Source organism: Pantherophis guttatus, chromosome 1 (genome assembly GCF_059756535.1).
Source record: "Pantherophis guttatus breed Tessera chromosome 1, ASM5975653v1, whole genome shotgun sequence".
In the NCBI taxonomy this organism is placed as follows: domain Eukaryota; kingdom Metazoa; phylum Chordata; class Lepidosauria; order Squamata; family Colubridae; genus Pantherophis; species Pantherophis guttatus.
In genome coordinates, this window is record NC_142063.1 from 111,503,244 (window position 1) to 111,524,914 (window position 21,671).

At 44.5% G+C, this 21,671-nt stretch overlaps 1 long non-coding RNA gene and 1 pseudogene across 2 annotated transcripts in view; one reads left to right on the plus strand and one right to left on the minus strand.

Moving 5' to 3' along the window:
• Nucleotides 1–21,671, plus strand: part of LOC148116514 (acyl-CoA (8-3)-desaturase-like) — a 55,790-nt pseudogene that overhangs the window by 26,545 nt on the left and 7,574 nt on the right. Inside the window, exons 4-8 of the transcript XR_015731593.1 lie at nucleotides 128–229; nucleotides 13,649–13,777; nucleotides 15,057–15,117; nucleotides 15,952–16,025; nucleotides 18,354–18,451. The product of XR_015731593.1 is annotated as an acyl-CoA (8-3)-desaturase-like (transcript). The remainder of the gene's footprint in view (nucleotides 1–127; nucleotides 230–13,648; nucleotides 13,778–15,056; nucleotides 15,118–15,951; nucleotides 16,026–18,353; nucleotides 18,452–21,671) is intronic.
• LOC148116515 (uncharacterized) overlaps nucleotides 1–21,671 on the minus strand; it is a 117,778-nt gene that overhangs the window by 567 nt on the left and 95,540 nt on the right. The window contains exons 2-4 of the long non-coding RNA XR_015731598.1: nucleotides 6,211–6,275; nucleotides 1,421–1,771; nucleotides 397–462 (exon numbers count right to left, since the gene is read on the minus strand). This is a non-coding gene — a long non-coding RNA (uncharacterized LOC148116515). The remainder of the gene's footprint in view (nucleotides 1–396; nucleotides 463–1,420; nucleotides 1,772–6,210; nucleotides 6,276–21,671) is intronic.

Below are 21,671 nucleotides of genomic sequence, written 5' to 3' on the forward strand. Positions count from 1 at the left end.
AATGAATGAGCCTTTATTCTATCTATCCTAGCAGTTCTTGCATAGTTATTACAAATACTATTGGATATAATTTGCAGGAGTGACACAAAAGGTGGTCCTTCTGTTGTGAACCATCCTTTTCTTTTAGTCTCAAGCAGGCTGGCTCCAACATGATTTGGGACATCTTTCAGTCTTCAGTAATCCAAAATGGAACCACCTTTTTCATGAATTTGTGATGTGCCATTTAAAGGTAAGTAAGTTGTATTATTCTTAAAATGTTCCACAGAATTGAAGGGAAGGAATATGGAATGTTGCAATGTCAGGTATAAATGCCTTGCCTCTGATCCAGGGCTAGAGGCAGAGGGGGTGGACAAGCCAGCCCCCAAGGTCCACCCTAACCCAGTAACCCCTCCTTACCTTAGCCACGCCCAGGGGGTACTTAAGGGTCAGCCATGCGGTCCTGCTTCAGTTCCAGACTTGTACCTATAATGATAAGATGCTTAATTAATAAACAATATCTGATTTAATGAATACCTGCTTATGGAGTTATTGGGCACGATCCTTGAACACATTTAACAATATGGTAGCAGAGGATGGTTTGACAGCCCAATCCTAATACTCCACAACATGCAAAGGACCACGACAGACAGGGTGAATACCAGGGCATTCACCAAGAAGATGGCAGAACGGCCTGCCCAACCTGAAATCATGCAAGGAGAGGCACCCGAGACGAGCGGCCTACTCCACCACCCATGCACCCCGGCCAAAAGCGACGAGGGGTGGAAGAAACATGAGACCTCAAAAGGAGAAAAACACGACCTAAAGATAAAACTCCAGGAACTGATAGATTCGTCACAAAGCAACACCGACCTCATCGCGGAACTCCGAAGCCTGGTCAAAGGCTGCGAAGCAGCGAGTGAGGAAGATGAAGACGAATCCGACAACAGCGACGAAGATGCGGTAAGGGAGGACTTCCCCCACCAGAAACCCACCGAAAAGGCCGAAGGAAACTTTGCGCCCTTTTTACGGTGGCCATCTTGGGAGGCGGCGTCATCAAAAATGGCCGACCACCCACCAATAGATTCCCAAGATTTAAATCTCATGGCGGGAATCGGGGCCTACCCAAAAGTAGCCGACCAAAACTACTACAAAAAATACAAAAAACAAGAAAGCCCAAAGCCAAAACCTACAGGCTCGCCTACCGAGCCCGAAGTCAACCAAGCCATCGAACTAATCACCGCGGCCCTGGGGGATAAAATGAAACTACCGAACACGCACCCCGGTGCTAGGCCAAAACGCAAAGGGGACCCTAACGCGAAGAGGGCTGACACCGGCACCCACCCTGGGGAACTGACCGCTTCCGCACGGACCCAGGGCCACCCAGAGTTCCCAAGGAGCCTCCCCTTAAAAACGGGACACCGAAGGCGATGGGATTACTCACCGGACCGACGACCGGGACCAGATCCATGGCCCACGGGGCCATCCGCAGGCAGGGGACGTCCATCGGTGGGCAGGGGACTCGGCCCGACACCCGGAGGCGACACCCACACAAGGCCGGGCCATCCGGGACCATTCGCGGCCCCAACGAGACTCCCGACATCCACCGACGATCCTCACCGCTTCCCGAGGCTCCAGACGACGATCCGCGACGATCCCGAGCAAGTGAGGCCGACCAAGAAGGAACCGGAGGCCCATCCGGAAGGTTGGGGCCTTCACCCGGGAGCTGCAGGGACGAGCTCCTCACTCCACGGCGGCTGGGCAGAAATGAACCTCACGCATGCGCAATGCATCCCTGTAAGAGAAACGGAACAAGACATAGAGCTACACCGACGCAAGCACATAGAGACAAGTCAGTTCAGACTTGCCACAGTCGTTCCTCTGCCTTATTGTGAGTACCCTTATGTGAGGAACCATGGACAGCGACATAATGTAAGTAATTTAACTTACAATTCAGGGACTTTGCCAAGTGACTTTCCCAAACTAAGACTAGATGGGGAGAATTTCCTGGACTGGAACCAGCAACTCCAGGTCACCCTGCTAAAGGAAGATCTATTATCCCTAGTCATAGACCCCCCAGAAAAACCCTGGACTTTTGAATTAGATTGCATCCACCATAAAGCATACTGTATTGTCATTGCCAGCATTACCCCCAGTATTTACCCCAGCATTAACCACCACTTGACTGCCCTGGAGGTAATACAGAGGATGCACAAACTATTTTACTGCCAAAGCGTAGCAAGCACCACCAGGTTATCCAGGGAATTCTACGCCACCAAACTAAAAGCAGGGACCCCGATGAGCGAGCATCTATTGTCTCTAAATACGACCAGAGCTCAGCTGACACAAAGGGGGGAGGTCATAAGTGAGAGGACCATGATAAGCATCATTGTAAATTCCTTAGACCCCAGTTGGGACACATTTATCACGCAGATAGACAACCTAGGGTCAGGGAAACTCTCACTGGAATTACTAACGAGCAAACTAATAGCTGAAGACAGCATCAGGAAAGACTGCTCACTAAGCCGCAGGGAGCAAAGACCCAGCAGAAAGGCTGAGCCACAGGGTAGGAGCTACAGTAACGCAGAGTGCTACATATGCGGGTCAAAAAATCATTATAAAAGGGACTGCCCTAGAAACACAGGGGACAGGGATAGGTCACATAGAAGGGACAGACCAGAACAAAGGACAAGGCACGCTAGCGGATGCTCACCAGAGGACAGACACAGGCGTAGGGATTCCCCTAGCCCCAGGGACAGGAGAAACCACAGGGACAGCTCCAGGGAGAGCCAGACTGGATCACTATATGGCATAGGAGATCAAGAGCGACACATAGGGCAGGACAGGGAGGAAGGCACATGGCTGCTGGACTCAGGGGCCACAAACCATACCACTTATGACCGTAACTTGCTAACCTCATTTACAGAAGAGAGTTTTATAATAAAAGTGGCCAATCAGAACAATGTGCAAGTAACAGGCAAAGGTAACGCACACGTGCCAGGGGTAGGAGTAGTACAAGGAGTGCTATTAGTGCCAAATATACCCTATAACATCCTTGCCACTCTAAAACTAAGCAAGGACAACAATGTCGAGGTGACATTCAAGGAAGGAAAGGCGCAGGTTACTAGAGCGGGCAAAAGAATAGGGAAAGTAGTAATCAGTGGGGAACTGCCATTCTTCCAACCAGTCAGGGACAAGCAGCCAGAGGTAAACAATCACCAGAAAGTCAAACCCGACAACCCAGACCACACAAGTGGGGAAGTAGAGGGGGTTAGTCACGCACACACCACTGATGATACAAGTGAGCAGGGGACTCCCAGGGGAGGAAAGCCAGCAATAGGAAAGCCAATGCATGACAACTGTGCCCACCTGTTACACAGAAGACTAGGACACATTAGTTTCCCTGTGGTGCAGAAAATGATGGAATGCTCTGAAGGTGTAAAAATAAAGGATTGTGAGAACTATCTCGAGTGTTCTATTTGTAAGAGCTCTAAATTAAAAACCAAACCAAGGCCCAAAAAGTCAGTACGCACAAGTAATTCTATTTTCCAACTCATACATATGGACCTAGTGGGACCACTAAGACCCTCCATCAAATATAGGAAGAGGTACTTCCTGACCATAGTGGATGATTTCAGCCGCTATGGCTTCGTATACACGCTAAAACACAAGAGCGAAGTATTCCAAAAATTTAAGGAATTCTACGCAAGGGTGAAGACACAACATGACACCAAGATCAGGCAAATAATGACAGACCGGGGGTCTGAATTTTTATCAAGTGACTTCTCGCAATGGCTAAAGACACGCGGGATAGTCCACTACACGACTTCTCCATTTTCCGCATTTCAAAATGGAGTGGTAGAATGAAAAAAAGGAACACTGCAGACCATGATGAAGTGCGCACTAGAGGATGCTGGCCTAGGGCAGCATTTCTGGTCAGAAGCACTCATTTATTCGAACTACACTTTGAACAGGTTATGGACCAGCGTACTAAACAAAACTCCATACGAGTTAATGTACCAAAGGAAACCACAGGTGTCACACTTACACATATTCGGGGTCACAGCAGATGTGCACATCCCCAAACAATTGAGACATAAGGGAGACAGGGTATCCAGAAGACTGAGGTTCATGGGGTATGAACCAGGAACGAAGGGATATAGGTTCATAGACAGCAATAACAATTTTGTGGTATCACGAACAGCTGTCTTCCACGAAAACACTAACTGGTCCAAAATACACCTCAACGAGGTGTCCCTTAGCAAGGACGGACCAGGGGATGACCAAAGGGGAAAAAAGCACCAAACAGAAAAGGGTACAGAGCAGGGAAAGAGCAAACCCAAGAGACAGGAAATACCTGTAAAGGGGTGGAAAGAAAACCACCCACACATCAAGGTGGACTCACTCACCGAGAAAGAAGCTAGGTACATGCATGACACAGAGACACCCCCAGACAGGCCGATCAGGGCAAACAGGGGCAAAAAGCCAGAAAGATTAGGAGACTACGTGTTGTCCCTCCACATTAACCAACTAACCCCCAACACATATGAGGACGTATTGAAGTTACCAGATGAGGAAAGAGAAAAATGGGAACAAGCCATGGAGAGGGAAATGGACAGCCTGAGGGAACTAAACGTATACACTCCCTCTAAAGTCCCAATAGGAAAGACGACCATAGGCACCAGGTGGGTCTACAAAATTAAAACACTAGAGGGAAACAAAGCACTCTACAAGGCTAGGCTGGTGGCACAGGGGTTCGCCCAAAAATACCCTGATGATTACACGGAAACGTATTCCCCCACAGTCAGGGCTGAAAGCGTAAAATGTGCGTTGGTTATTGCATCACTACTTGGGTTAGAAGTACATCAATTCGACGTGCAAACCGCTTATCTGCACGCCGAGCTCGATAAAGAGATATACGTGAGGGCACCACCTAGCCAAAACACCAGGAAGGGAGAAACCTGGATCCTAAACCGGAGCTTGTATGGACTCAAACAGTCAGGGAAACGTTGGTACGAGTGCCTATCCAAGACATTGAAGTCCATGGGATTCTCAGCCACCTCGGCCGACAACTGCTTCTTCACCAAGAAGTCAGACAGTTCCCTTGAGTACGTTTTGATATACGTGGACGATATATTGTATATCGGTGGCCAGTCTGGCAAATGTAATGACTTCGCCAATGAACTAGGAAAACATTTTACACTGAAAATATTGGGTAAGGTAGATAAATACTTGGGAGTGCAAATCACAAAAACCGACAGAGGTTTCCAACTGTCACAGAAGGACAAGATTTTAGAACTAATACATAAGTGCAACATGACAAACGCCAAGGGGTGTGAAACACCAATGCAACCAGACTTCTTAAAGGACATGTATAATGAAGCTGAGGCGTTCAAGGACAACACATTATACAGATCCACCATAGGCTCCCTATTATACATTGCGAACTGGACTAGGCCAGACATCGCCCTGCCAGTTAACTTGCTATCAAGACATGTAGGTAAACCCACTGTGTACCACTGGGAAGCCATCAAAAGGGTGCTGAGGTACCTAAAGCAGAGCTCCGATGCTTGCCTATCATTAGAACCCGAGAACAACATAACACCCACACTCACGTGCTATGCAGACGCTGACTGGGCTGGGGATGTGAAATGCAGAAAGAGTACTTCAGGTTACGTATTCTTTCTAAACAACAGCCCAGTACATTGGTACACAGGCAAACAGGATCTGGTGGCCACATCCACAACAGAGGCCGAATATATTTGTTTGTCCAAGGCCGCCAACAACCTGGTCTGGTTTGATGACCTGCTCACAGACATATGGGCCGAACCGAACTATCCTATCATCATGCACGAGGACAATAAAGCCGCTATGGAAATATCTAAGGCTGAAGCAGTGGGTCAAAGGTTGAGACATATCGACATAAAATACAAACACGTTAGACAGTTCGCAAGCATAGGATTCATAAGAGTTATACATTGTGACACAGAAGAACAAACAGCGGACATTCTAACCAAACCATTGCAAAATAAACAGCACACGTATTTAACATCAAAATTAGGTGTTCTCTTGAAAAGGGCACCTCAGGTATGCACCACACAAGAACACCTCGCCCAGGCATTTAGAGGGGTTTTTGTCAGGTATAAATGCCTTGCCTCTGATCCAGGGCTAGAGGCAGAGGGGCTGGACAAGCCAGCCCCCAAGGTCCACCCTAACCCAGTAACCCCTCCTTACCTTAGCCATGCCCAGGGGTACTTAAGGGTCAGCCATGCGGTCCTGCTTCAGTTCCAGACTTGTACCTGTAATGATAAGATGCTTAATTAATAAACAATATCTGATTTAATGAATACCTGCTTATGGAGTTATTGGGCACGATCCTTGAACACATTTAACATGCAAATATACATGAAAACATTTCATCAGTAAATATCAAATGTGTTGTGTTATTTATAACATAGGTGTCAAGTGGGATTCTCATTTTCCCATTCCCACTCAAAGAACACAGAGAGTTCTCTTATGTTAAATCAAACTATTTGTTTGTCTATCTCATTACTAACTGCAGACCAAGAATGGAATTTCACTTGTAATAAACAAGATGAATGTGCAAAAGCCAATCCCAATTTCAGATCTGAAGGTGGCGAGACCTGATTCATATAGATCAAGATCATGTTAAATAAATTCAAGAAAGTTATGACTTGAATGGGAAAGCATCAAAGTGCCTATAACTTTTCATTTGGGGGTTTAGAATAAAATGAGAATAATATAGCAGATATCTTTGAGGGTATCAACTCTGCAAAGTTTGAATGAATAGGCTGAAAGAGTTCTACAGAATTCTGATATAAATTTTGACACATTCCTCTTCTACTGTTTTAAGGCAGAAATAATAAGAATGAAAAAAAAGAGCAGCACAGTCTCAATTGTCCAACAAAGAATCTAGAGATCAGTCATAGTGAAGTAAAACAGAAAACACTCTAGTCAAATTTAATTAGAAAAAGCAGTTTATATGCTATTGTGACTACTTAAAAAAAAAGACTGAAGAATGTTTCTGAATGAGAAGGAAAGTCAGAGTTGGGGGAACAGAGTCAAGAGAGGAATCATCCTGGAGTCGTTATGTTCCCACAAGCAGTCCAAGTCCAGCCATCCTTGAATTCCATTAACTCTTATCCAGTGCCAATTTAGCGTAGACCATAAGGTCAATATGGCATGGAAAAAATAGTGTTTTAAAAGTAGACATTCCATTCCATAAGTTTCTAAATAATGTAATTGTTTTCAGAGGTACCAGAGTTTTATATATTTACAGTATATCCTAATACTGTCCATCCAAACAAAGGTGCTGTATATGTATATTCCAAAGTTGCCCAATTGGAAAATTGAACCCAATTATTAGCTTTCACTATTTAATACTTGACAATAGGTAAGCATGATAGTTCTAAAAACTGAATCCTGCCTCATTAATTAGAAATTGGATTTCCTGTAAAGATATTCTCAGAATCAAAGAACTCCATCAAAATGTTGTAAAGAAGGAATTTATTTTCTGAAAATATTTTCTGGTTTTTAAACTGGAATTCCTCTCAGAATATAAATTTATCTGGCAATAACATACATTTTGAGACCATTCTCCTTTTCCCCAAAGAGTAAGGTTTAATGATCCCCATCTATTGATATCTGAAGAAACATCCCTCCCACAATTTTATTTATATTACATGTTGTATCCTTTAGTATATATATTTAATGGATTCGGTGCAAATATGGAATTGATATTTAGTGAATGGGTGACCCAATTTTTACCTATTAGCATCAGTTCTGATTTGGACAATAGAATATTCTGTTATTTTGCATCAATACTAAAATAACAGAATGAGGTTTAGAAATAAACAAAAAAATGTGGGCATTTGTATTCAACTGAGTTATGTAGTACTCCATAGATATTTCTATGTTGTCTAATAGCAGAAACCAAAAAGTGTTAAATATTGATTGAAGTATTAATTAATGTAGATATTAAAAAGCAAAGGTGAAACTGGACATCCGTGTTTAGTTTCTCTAAATAGTGGAAAAGTGGGAGAAAACATCATTAAAATTTACTTTAGATGTAGATATAATATTCTTAATCCATTTAATGAATTCCAAGGGATTTTCAGATCTACAGTATTTAATATAATAAACATGTATTGTTTGTGTATTTTATCAAACGTTTTTCAGCATTTAATAATGAGATTACAAGTTGACCTTTATTTTAAGTCCATTATATCTACAATGAATCCTATATTATTTGTTGCATGTCTAGATTTTTTTCACCCTGCTTGTGCGTTCTTAATAACAAATGGTATCACTTTGCTATAATCTATTTCCTAACACTGCTATTAAAATCTTTGTGTCAACATTATCAGTGAAATTAGATGAGCATACCAGGTGTTAAATGCTAGTGATAAAATTCCCTTATCAATAAGTCTGATTAAATACCAGTGACAAAGGTGTCAACCTCCGCTTTTTGCTGCTTTGGCTGCCATGGTAACGGGGGGAGGGGGAGCTAGCATTGAGTTATAAGCATGCTGGAGATAGAAACGAAAGTGAATCCTAAGATATATTGGTGCATCTTTGAAGCTGCTATCGGGTCAACAGCCACGGCATTCCTGATGAATGACACCGCCAGACGTGTGCTTCCACCTGACCCCAGGAGACCTATGGATTGGATGGTTTAAGTTGGACAGTGGGAAGGGATGCTTTCTATCTGTAATTTTTGCGCTCTTGCCTCAGATTCTGCTTTTCCTTGGTTGCAATTACTTCATTTTGGGTCATACTGATTTTGGCTAAAACATCATTATTACCCCCCCGACATGAGCGGTGAGATGATTTACCAGTGGACCGGAGGGGTCATTGTGAGTCCTTGAAACTGCTCGCTGTTGCTGCCTGGGCGAGGGTGAAGGCGAGACCGATGGCTGCAGCAGGGCTCAGTGAGTTGCAAACGGCGTCCGGTCTCGGCGATAGAATTCGGCAGTCGGCGATGGAGCTGCGAGGCCCTGGAGAGGCTGGAGCAGTGGAGTCGGCGGGCCGGGTTGTTGAGAGGCCGAGGAGCAAGGTCGGCATGGGCCCTCTCCAGGAGTGTTGGAGAGGGTCACCTGGGAAGTCTGGGGGGGGGGGTCCTGGGCCGGTTGGACAAAGGGGGCGACAGCCAGAGTGGCGGAGCCGAAGGGAGTTGGAGTTGGAGGTGGCTGGCTGGCTCGGGTCTTACTCTACTAGTCCGATGGCAATGACGAGACCTGCTGTACCCATGGGACATTAAAGGGACTGCCTCTGCTCTCTGCTGGTTGCTGCCGGGACTACAAGCTGGAGCTACATCAGCTGTGCCTATTGTTTTTTTCTGGGCACTCCCTGGGCATGAGGGGTCTTTGGGGTATTAACCCTATATGACTTCTCTACCACCCCCCCGAGAGGGCTGCTGAACCCTGGGCCCCTTAGTTCCATCCAGGGACCCTGCCCAGGATTAGCGATCAGCGAGCTGGGACTTGGACTTGGACGGCTGGGAAGGCGCTGGTTTTTTCTCCCTCATAGAACTGGCTTGTCTTGGGTGGGGATTCCCACTGCCGTGAGAGGGCAGTTGTGGTTCTATGACACTGAACCGGCCATGCAGGGGTGGGAGCTCTGTAATGGCCGAGAATACCACTGGACAGAACTCACAGTGGACTTCGGGATGCCGTCGTGGTGAGAGGACGACGGTGGTTACCAGCTTTGCCTCACCCAGGTGTTGTGAGGGGATGCCTGGGCAAGGAAGTTCCCGATGTTTGGGAGAATCTTAGCCAGTTCCTAGCCCACTATTAACATCTCCTGTTTGCCATTCTTCTCACCCTCTTCCATGACTGTCTATGGCTCCACGATTATATTCAAGATCAGACTTATGGGCTTTAAGGAATATCCCCCATTCCTGGAAGTGGCCCACTGGCCTTGCCAAGAAATACCTCAAAGACGGGTCCTGGGATCCCGAGAGGTGGCACGAAGGTGTTGGGGATTTTAAGAGTTCTTTGTATGTATTTTTAATTCTTTTTTAAGGGGTGGGAGGGAGAATGCAATGACGGGGTGTGTTTGGGGTTAACCCACTGGTGTCGGGGTGCTGGGCAGGCTAGTTCCTATATTGGGGAGGGCGTTTCCATTGGCATTGTGGGTGGGAGGGGCAGATATGGTAGGAGCAGGGGGTCATATCGTGTTAGGGGAGGGCGCACTCGCTGTCTGCGAGTGATTACGTGCTCCAGCCTTCAATGCTCGTTTCGCACCCCGGGTTGTTCAGATCCTCAGGCCCTGGGCCTCCGGTTGATGCTGTGCAATGCCAAGTCCGTGGTAAATAAAGCCCCCCTCATTTGTGATCTGGTTCAGGAGGGGGGTGCGGACCTGGTAGGTATTATGGAGACCTGGTTGGGCGAGGAGGGGGGGTCCCCCTCGTTGAGATGTGCCCTCTGGGTTTCTATGCATTCCATCAGCCGAGCCCCCAGGGGAGGTGTGGGGGGTGGCGGTTCTGGTAAAGGAAGGTCTCGCCCCAAGGGAGGCCACTGTACCTCAGATAGCTGGATGTGAGTCCCTCCTTGTGAAGTGGGGACAAGGGAGGCAGATGGGCTTGCTGATTACGTACCTGGCTCCCTGCCACATGTCAGCAGCCCTGCCCGAGCTCCTCAACATGATTGCCGAGGTGGCAGTGGAGACCTCCAGGTTTATGGTCATGGGGGACTTTAACCTGCCGTCTGTCGGCAAAGCGTCTGAGGCAGCCTGGGAGTTCATGGCTTCCATGATGGCCATGGACCTGACCCAATTGATTCACGGACCCACTCACACGGGAGGACACACTCTGGACTTGATTTTTGTCTCTGGACAGTGGATGAATGATCTCGAGATAGGGGAGTTAGTGATTGAGCCCTTGTCATGGTCGGATCATTCCCTTCTTAGGCTTGACTTTCTAACTGCCACACCCCACCGCAGGGAGGCGGAACAGACCAGATGGTTCCGCCCCAGGCACCTGATGGATCCTGATAGGTTCCAGATGGAGCTTGGGCCACTTCCTGAGGCTCTGACTCATGGCTCGGCTGAGGAGCTGGTGGATGCCTGGGATAGAGCAGTTGGAGATCTAGTCGCTCTGAATCTGACCAAACACTGGTAAGGTCTCATATTAAGACCTACCTAGTGGCGATAAAAGCAACAAAATGTAACTATTTTTCTGCTCTTATCGCATTTATAATCCTCTGGAGCCAGCCTCGTGTAACCTCCCGGGTAGCCAGCACCAGCCAGGAGGGACATGGGTCCAATAAACATGTGGTTGCATTCAACCTCCCCAGCATCCTGTCCATGTCCTCGGGAGTCACAGGATCAAACTCCTCCCGGGAGGTTATGTGAGGCTGGCTCCAGGGGATTATCAATGCTTCCTTGAGTGAGGGTGTCTTGCCATCCGCCTTGAAAGAGGCGGTGATGAGGCCCCTCCTCAAGAAGCCTGCTCTGGATCCGGCTGTTTTGGCTAACTACCGTCCGGTCTCCAACCTTCCCTTCTTGGCGAAGGTTGTTGAGAGTGTGGTGGCGCGACAGCTTCCTGGGTATCTGGATGAAGCTGTCTATCTGGATCCTCTCCAGTCTGGCTTCAGGCCTGGGCACAGCATGGAAACGGCATTGGTCGCGTTGGTGGATGATCTCTGGAGGGCTCAGGATAGGGGTTGCTCCTCTAGCCTGGTCCTCTTAGATCTCTCAGCAGCTTTTGATACCATCGACCATGGTATCCTGCTGCGCTGGTTGGAGAGGTTGGGAGTGGGGGGCACCGTTTTGTGGTGGTTCTCCTCCTATCTCTCCAACCGGTCGCAGTCGGTGTTGGCAGGGGGACAGAGGTCGATCCCGAGGCGCCTTGTTTGTGGGGTGCCGGTCCTCTCACCCCTGCTGTTCAACATTTATGTGAAGCCACTGGGTGAGATCATCCGTGGCTTTGGGGTGGAGTTCCATCAGTACGCTGATGATACTCAGCTGTATATCTCCACCCCAGGCCATCCCAACAATGCCCTTGAAGTGATGTCCCGGTGCCTGGAGGCCCTGCGGACCTGGATGAGGAGTAACAGGCTTCAACTCAACCCTTCCAAGACCGAGTGGCTGTGGCTTCCGGTGTCCCGATATAGCCAGTTGGTGCCATCGCTGGCTATTGGGGGTGAGTTATTGGCCCCCATGGACAGGGCTCGCAACTTGGGCGTCCTCCTGGATGCACGGCTGTCTTTAGAAGAGCATATGACGGCCGTGGCCAGGGGGGCTTTTTATCAGGTTTGCCTGATTCGCCAGTTGCATCCCTTTTGGATTGGGACTCCTTACGCACAGTCACTCAGGCACTCGTCACTTCCTGCCTGGACTACTGCAATGCTCTCTACATGGGGCTCCTCTTGAGGAGCACCCAGAGGCTCCAACTGGTGCAGAATGCGGCCGCGCGGGGGATTATGGGAGCGAAGGGGCGCTCGCATGTGACACCTCTCCTGCGCGAGCTGCATTGGCTTCCAGTGGTCTTCCGGGTGCGCTTCAAGGTGTTGGTCACCACCTTTAAAGCGCTCCATGGCATAGAACCTGGGTATTTGCAGGACCACCTTCTGCCGCCGATAGCCTCCCATTGACCAGTACGCTCCCACAGAGAGGGACTCCTCAGGGTGCCGTCAGCCAGGCAATGTTGGCTGGTGACCCCCAGGGGGAGGGCCTTCTCTGTGGCAGCTCCTGCCCTCTGGAACGATTTGCCCCTGGAGATACGGAGGATATCGGATCTCCGGGTCTTTCACCGTGCCCTAAAAACTTTTCTTTTCCATCAAGCAGGGCTGGCGTGAACCCTCCCCCCTTTTTTAGCTTTTTTAGCTTTTTAAATTGTCAATGGGTTTTAGTTTGAATGTTTTAAATTTTGAGCCAAAGTCATATAATTCTTTGAAAAATTTTAAATTTTGTATTGGTATGTGTTTTAGTTCTGGCTGTGCACTGCCCTGAGTCCACTTGGAGAAGGGCAGGATATAAATTGAATGAATGAATGAATGAATGAATGAATGAATGAATGAATGAATGAATAAATAAATAAATAAATAAATAAATAAATAAATAAATAAATAAATAAATAAATAAATAAATAAATAAATACTGGACCCAAAGCTAACAGGGAGTGTACTACAGGTGAGTCAAAGAAAAATAAGAATAAAATGGTATGGAGGCAAGAAAAAAAAAGACTCATTTAAAGTGAGACAGAGCAGAATAAATGTAGGTCTCTATTTTGTTTTCTGTTTCTCCCCACAGGTGAATCTCTCTAAATACACAAATAGCAGAGCAGCACCTCTTCCAGTGCTTTGACAGGCAGGGTTTTTGAAAGGTGATAAAACTCATTTGCCACCTACTCATGTTAATATCAGAGAACTCATTACAATACTCACATTTCCCCCAGTTTTGTCCATATAGGCAATGAATGTTTGAGATTCTTCAAAGCTAGAAAGCGCACTTAATCTTCAAACTGTTTTGAACCTCTCCAAGATAATTCAGAGTCAGCTGATTCAACACCTCAAACCTATTTGAAAAGCTGATTCAAAGGTTCAGTGGAAGCTCCTCTATATTGCCTCTTCAAAGCAGAATACTGTGGTAGTAAATAGTCAAGTAATCTTTTAAAAGAGCCTGAATGTTTTCTTTCATTCTTCCTCTACAGGGACTTTCAGCTAATTGGTGGTCTTTGCACCATTCCCAGCATCACGCTAAACCCAACTGTTTCCAGAAGGACCCAGACATTTCATTTCATCCTGTTCTTATGTCATTAGGGGAACCTCTTTCTCTGGAGGTAAGAAGCAACTGCTTAGATGGCAACAGATTTTACTGAACCCTGACCATTCTCCTTTCAGACCAGAAACTGTTAAGCCATTTCATTGTCAAAGGTTAGAGTTGAACACAATATAATTCTTCTGGATTTATTATTTGTATTTATTAGCAGCATTTGATAAAACAAATCCCATAGAGATAGTAGATTAGTAGGGCTGGACAAAATGTTCACCCAAGGTGGCCACAACAAAAGTGTATTTCCCTTTCTAAGGCTGAGGTCAGGGTGGCTTTGCCCAAGGAGAGACTAGAACTCACTAGCCTGATGCCTTAACTGGCAACTCCTGTTGTAGCTCATAACTATAGATAAATATTATGGATTGGATTACTGGGTGAATTATCTCACTGGATTGATTTAACAATCCTGTACAAAAGGATTCTGAGGAAAGCAGCAAGTTTTTATGGCCATGAGTGCAATCCTAAGAAAGTGTGCTAGGGAAGCAAAGTAACAGATTCTTTCCCTGTCCAAAAATCCTGGCAGCTCGGGTAGGATAGATGATGGAGGGTGGTATGGGGCTTAAGCATCTGTGGATTGTTTTAGATTTGATAAGTATATTCGGCCTTGGCTCTTTCTTAAAACAAAGAAACTATAGAATTACGCCTCACAAGCATAAATACTGGATGAAAATGTTTTATCTCTGATGGTTGTGAGGTTCTGAGGATGTGGCAGTCAGTATAAATCTCAAAATGAAGAAGCTGCGATTTAGCTGAGATTCTAGATTCCCCTTTTGTTGTTAATTCCCCCTACTGAAACCAGTCAGGATATTAATTGTGGCAACGATAGGATGGTTTGGCTGAAGAGCTGATATTGGGACAATGGAGCACTTTGAACCCATCAGATCCAGGTCCATCAGTAACGCTTTCCTTTGGGGCCTTCTACTAATGGAAAGGTTAGTAAATGTTTATCTAGTGTTTCTGCTACCAAAAGGGACAGCTTCCTTTCCTGGCTAAAAAAAACTAAGTTTAAGAATGCTCTTTCTGTATTTATATTGCAGGGCTTAGTTCAAAAGCTATCTCACTCTGCCATGTGTTTCTGCATCTGAAAATAAAGACTGCAGTCTATTCTATCTACCACAATTACAATCTATTATTGTGACAGCTGTGTGCATCTCACTTTTTTTCCTTTTTTCCTGCCTATTTATTTCACAGAGCAGCTGAAAAGGATGTTAAAGAAATGGAGCCTTAAGTTATAATTACCTAGTGAAAATTATTTATTTTTTTTCATGACTTACTTTCTTTTACAGTTGGGTTTGCAGAAAAAGAAATACATGCCTTATAACTATCAGCACAAGTATTTTTTCTTCAGTGAGTATCTGATTTTTTTCCCTAACTCCTTAAGCTGCAAATGAACTTTTTCTTGTGTAAAAAAAAAAAAGCAACTTTCGCAAAAAAGCTCTGGATCATCTTCGGACTCTTATTTTTTTTTTTTTAATTTTAATTTGATTTATATGCCGCCCTTCTCCGAAGACTCAGGGCGGCTTACAATGTGCTCAGCAATAGCCTTCATCCTTTTGTATATTTATACAAAGTCAGCTTATTGCCCCCACAAACTGGGTCCTCATTTCACCTACCTTAGAAAGGATGGAAGGCTGAGTCAACCTTGAGCCTTGGCGAGATTCGAACCCTGCAGTAATTGCAGGCAGCTGGTCTTAATAAGCTTAATAACAGGGTGCCTTAAACCCCTGTACTACCAAGGCTCTTATTGTTGTAAGTCACCCAGAGTTGTATTTTACAAGATGGGGAGTTCTACAAGATGTCTCTTATAAATGAATACATAAACACTTGAAAGCTGGTCTCACTGGATTTACCAGGACTTTCTTCTAAATAAACCTTAATAGATTAAGATAGTATTGTCCATTTATCCCAAGGAATAACAGAGCTTCCTTTAGCTCATTCAAGTGTATTTTGGTCAGTTGGTTCTAATGGAGTGAACACAAATAGTTTGAGTGGCACAATTCAAGCAGTGTCTGCCATGTACATGTTTTGGGGTTGATTTATTTTTGATGACAAGATTCTCAAGTACAATTATAATTGTTAAATAAAATGTTAAATACAAAACATTTGAGGAGTGTGGTTGATGCTTCCTTTATGTTTAGAAAGGACAGTTAATGGCTATATGCATCTTGTTTCCTTCTGCAGCATTGCCACTGATTATAGGGCCAACTTTTCAACTTCACTCATTGTACTTTATACTCCAACGCAAACTCTGGAGGGTGAGTACACAAATAATCCATACCAAATATTAAAATACTGAGATTCCCCCCCCCCCAAATGGTATGTTTCTAGGTTTAGAATTTTATTTGCTTAAGAGGATATGAAAAGACCAGACCATTTTTAGGTGCGTATAAAAATTGGCATGGGGATATTGTTAATGGGAAAGTCAAAGCCACCCAATTCCAAAGTGCTTCCAGATGACTATTGCTGGCTATCAAAAGGCCTTTTATGAAGAAGGCATTCATTTTTTATCTGGGAAATCAAACATGTAGAAGGCATGATGAGAAAACTTTAGAGGCAATTGGACAATGACATTGGTTGAACTAAGAATGTACAAGAATTACAATCGAGTTTTCTTAAGTAGTGATTTTGAGGGCTTTGATTCAGAAATGATTTATGGTTTATTTATTTATTAAAATATTATTTATGAATATTTTCAGAGACATACAATCAGACACGCATTATACCAAACATGGCAGAGTATTAAAAAGGCACATTATTACAAAATCCCGGAGTGGTTGTCAACGGTGGAAGCCCAGATCTATCCAAATGCCATGGACTATAACAAAACGAAAACTTATAAAGATCTGTTAAACAATCAGGGGGAACTAAGAACGAGGCAAGAACTAAAAGAGATGGGTACAGACATTGACTGGTGGCTGTATATACAAATGAAATCAAGATACAATAAAGATTTGGCTCAATTTGAATTTCAAAAAGGTGAAACAGAATTAGGTAAAATTTTGCAAGGGACACAGGACAAACTGATCAAAAAAATTTACAATTACTTATGAGGATATAAATTAGAAGATGAGGTAGTGAAAGAAAATATGATAACCTGGGCAAAAAATTTCGGTTATAGTATTCAATTAGACAAATGGGAAAAACTATGGAAAATAAATTATAAATTGACAATGTCTGTACCCTATAAAGAAAATCTCTATAAAATGTTTTATAGGTGGCACTTGCCACCAGCCAGATTGGCAAGAATGTTCCCTGGCACGCCATCAACATGTTGGAAATGCAACCACCACAAAGGCACCTATTACCATATGTGGTGGACCTGCCCAATGGCAAAACAATATTGGCAAAGGATCAAAATACAAATAGAGGAAATAACACACCAAAAGATAGAACTAAGACCAGAAAGCTTCTTATTAGGCATAGTGAATGGATACTATGAAAAAGAAACAACCTATTTAATTATACATATGATAACAGCAGCACGAATACTATACGCGCAGCACTGGAAGAGTAGTGATATACCAACACCAGATAAAGTAATCAATAAAATTATGGAATGTGCAGAATTAGATAGACTCACAAAGGAATTACAAAATAGAGAAGAACATGACTTTTACTTAGTATGGGAAAAGTGGTATAGTTTGTTGAAAGATAGGAAAGAGATGAAGCAATAGGAAGTAAATAAAATGACCAAATATAATATGATGGAAACAAAGAACAGAAATAGGTCAACAAAGATCAATATTAGATAGACAAAAGGGAATGACCAAATAAGGAAGAGTCAAAATACGAAGAGAAATGTATATTATAGTTGAGATAAACTGGACATGTATTGAAATGGATGTTTATATGTTTTTATGTTTTGTACGTTTTATTGTTCTGTTTAGTTTGTACTTATAAATAAAAATTGGAGGAAAAAAAAAGAAATGATTTATGGTGGCTTGAATACAACTATAAAGTTATGGTTCATCTTTCTTTGTAAAAAAAAGATCTAGAGGGATTGGAAATGGGGTTGGACTTATTTTTTTCTAATAAAGAAGATGGCAGAAGAGACTTCCCTAGCCTTATTTAAAGTGGGAATTTGTCGTGCACTATTGTCAAGCACTACATTCTCATCTGATATCACATAAACATGTCAGTTGCTGAAAATAATGTTTTTATTTTATGTTACATACACAGCAACACTGGTGCTTACAACCACACCTGGTCTCTTGTATTGATAATCACTATATAAAAAGCTTGTCTTCCCTGATTAATTAAAAAAAACCTTATAACAACATGCAAAGAAACTTCTCTCCTTCTCCATCACTTTCTGGAATGATGTGAGCTCAAAATATTGTAGTTTTTTTTTAAAAAACAAGCATACTCAGTCTTGTCTAGTGAATTTTTCTATAGCTGTTTTCAATCAGTTAAATCTGTTTAAGCAGCCAGGGTAGAAAATGGTTCTGTAAAAGTGGGCAGTAAACAGAGCGGAGTTTTCAGAAAATATACATCTGGATCTCAGTAAGATTCCATGTAGGGTGTCTACTTGGAGCAAGGAAAGATGCTATTCTAATGTCCATTCCTTTTCTTCTCTTCTACAGGAAATGGCATGGACTCTGGCATGTTTTATCCGATTCTTTATTTTCTTCAACCCCATATTGGGATTCAAGGGTGTTTTGGGATACTACTTTCTTTTGAAGTACTGTTCATCTTATGTACTATTTTCTTTGTGTTTCACTATTCCTTCACAGACTCTGACTGTTCTCTAGATTATCCTTTCCCAAACTTGTCCACTTCCATATGTATGGGCTTCAATTCTACCATTGGCAGTAATGGCTTTGTTGGCTGGGGAATTCTGGGAGTGCCCAGGCTATGGAAGGCTGTTCTGAACTTACCCCCTCATTTTTAGGACACCCAAACCAGTGGTGGGTTGCCCCCGGTTCGGACCAGTTCTATAGAACTGGTAGTAAAACCGGCGGGATGCTCCGCCCACTGACCCGGATGTCATCAGAAGTGATCTGCGCATGTGGTTCTGAGCATGCACAGAAAAGCATGTGCGTGTGGGAGCGAAGTGAGTGTGTGCGCACGGGCACAATGCGAACCGGTAGTAAAAGTAGGTAGAATCCACCCCTGACCCAAACTCATTTTCTTTCTGTTGAGGACTGGCACACCATGCATTCATCACTTACTGACTGCAGCAAAGATCATTTTACAATCTGAATATGTGAATCAACCACCACATATATGCAAAGCATCAAAGAGGTTCTTTATTTTGACTGAACATTAGATGAAGTGCCACTTGGGTGTAACTCCATGAAATGAAGCAGCCCTCAGTTCTAAGTGCCATATTGAATTGCCTGCTTCAAAGGGCAGCCATTTTCCAAGGATTTGAGCACAGGGAGACAATAGGGACTAGCCAACTTTCTCCCAATAGCAGCAGAGATTTTCAAAGGATACTAAGTTTGCAAACAGTACTTTCTAATTGCTTTCAGAAATTGCTGATTAACTAATTCTAAGCTATTAGAATGACAAGTTTGAAAATGTTAGATAAATTTGCCTTTCATACGGAACAGAAGAAAGTTTTAATGATAAGCTTAAGAATTTAAAGAATCTAAAATAATCAACCAAAAGTTAAAAATGATTTTGATCTTAGAAAGTTACAGATGGACTAAAGGTCCAGATAAAATTGGAATATTATAACTTTTGCACTAATATTTTGGAATTAATTATAAACTAAGTACAAACAGCTTGTCAGGGTTCCAAGTAACACCCCCAACGAAATCAAACTCCGAGGCTTGAAGTTCCTCAATGCTAACTTTTATTAGAAATGTCATATTGGCACATCTGGGAAAACCCGAATCTGAAAGCTTCCGGGTTTTCCTCACCCACAAGAGCATTCAAGACCTTGCCCGCATCTCCCACATGTCCACACAGCTCCAATCAGTACTTTCCTGAACAGAAGACATCCTCCAATTTCTCCTTTGCACAGCTGCCAGACACCATGGCCTTGAACTTCTCTTAGAGAAGTTTGTTATGGGTATCTCTACTTCACTCATGCAACCCCCCCTCCAAGCTCCCCACGGTATGATTGTGGCAGGCCTGGATCCTCAAGGCACACAGGTAATATGGCTTCCAGGCATGACACAGCTTCTTTATGGGAAATAGACCCTGTTTTGGTTTTACAGAACATAACATAGATAAATAATTTCATGATTTCAAAAACTTGACAGAAGAGGGGAAGAAAGATTTTAAGTAGAGGAGAGATATACAGGCCTGCAAGATAGTAAAAAATGTTATCAAAATAAAAACACTGAAGGAGACTTTTGTAGAACTGAATTAGGAACTAGTAATTATAATAAGTAATGATTTATTTATTTATTTATTTATTTATTTATTTATTTATTTATTTATTGCGATTTATATGCCGCCTTTCTCCCTAGGGACTCAAGGCGGCTTACAAAATGACAACTTCAATACAAATCACAATACAATACCAAATTAAAATCAGTAACCCAATTAAAAATGATTTAAAATTATACCAGTGTACCCCCAAACGGATCAGTTTAATTGGCGGAAGAGCCACGTCTTCAGCTCGCGACGGAAGGAAAGAAGGTCGGGGGCTGTCCTGAGCTCAGTGGGCAATCCATTCCAGAGGGTCGGGGCTCCCACAGAGAACGCCCTCCCCCTGGGGGTCGTCAGCCGACATTGTTTGGCCGACGGCACCCTGAGGAGGCCGACTCTGTGAGAGCGCACAGGACGATGGGAGAACGGCTGGAGACGGTCCTGCAAGTACCCCGGGCCTAAGCCATGAAGGGCTTTATAGGTGAGCACCAGCACCTTGAAGCGTATCCGGAGTGCCACTGGTAGCCAGTGCAGCTCATGCAGGAGAGGTGTTACACGGGAGTATCTAGACGCCCCCGTAACTACCCGCGCGGTTGCATTTTGGACTAGCTGAAGCCTCCGGACACATCCCAAGGGCAGCCCCATGTAGAGGGTGTTACAGTAGTCCAACCTAGAGGTAACAAGGGCGTGAGTGACCGTGGCGAGGGCATCCCGGTCTAGGAACAGGCGCAACTGGCGCACAAGACGGACCTGTGCGAAGGCCCCCCTGGTTACGGCCATCAGATGGTCATCTAAAGACAGCCGAGAATCCAGGAGGACACCCAAGTTGCGGACCCTGTCGGAGGGAGCAAGGGTTTCATCTTCGATCATTAAGGATGGAACCTCCAGATCCCGGGATGCCGGCATCCACAGCCACTCAGTCTTGGAAGGGTTGAGTCTAAGCCTGTTCCTCCCCATCCAAACCCGCACCGCTTCCAGGCAGTGGGACATCACGGAAAGGGCATCCCTAGGGTGGTCAGGGGTGGAGTTGTAAAGCTGGGTATCATCAGCATATTGATGATACCTCACCCCAAAACCACGGATGATCTCACCCAGCGGTTTCATATAGATATTAAAGAGCAGAGGAGAGAGAACCGAGCCCTGAGGCACCCCACAAGTGAGAGGCCTCTGGGAGGATCCCTGACCCCCCGCCCAAACAGACTGCAGACGGCCCGAGAGATAGGAGGAGAACCACTGTAAAACAGTGCCTCCTAACCCTATCCCCCTGAGCCGCTGCAGCAGGATACCATGGTTGATGGTATCGAATGCCGCTGAGAGGTCAAGAAGGACCAGGATGGAGGAGCAACCCCCATCCCTGGCCCCCCAGAGATCATTTACTAGGACAACCAATGCCGTTTCCGTGCTGTGGCCATGCCTGAAACCAGATTGGTAAGGATCCAGGTAGTCAGTTTCCTCCAGGAATTGAGGGAATTGCTGTGCCACCACGGACTCAACAACCTTCACTAAAAAGCGAAGGTTGGAGACTGGACGGTAGTTGTTAAGTACGTCAGGATCCAGGTTAGGCTTCTTAAGGAGGG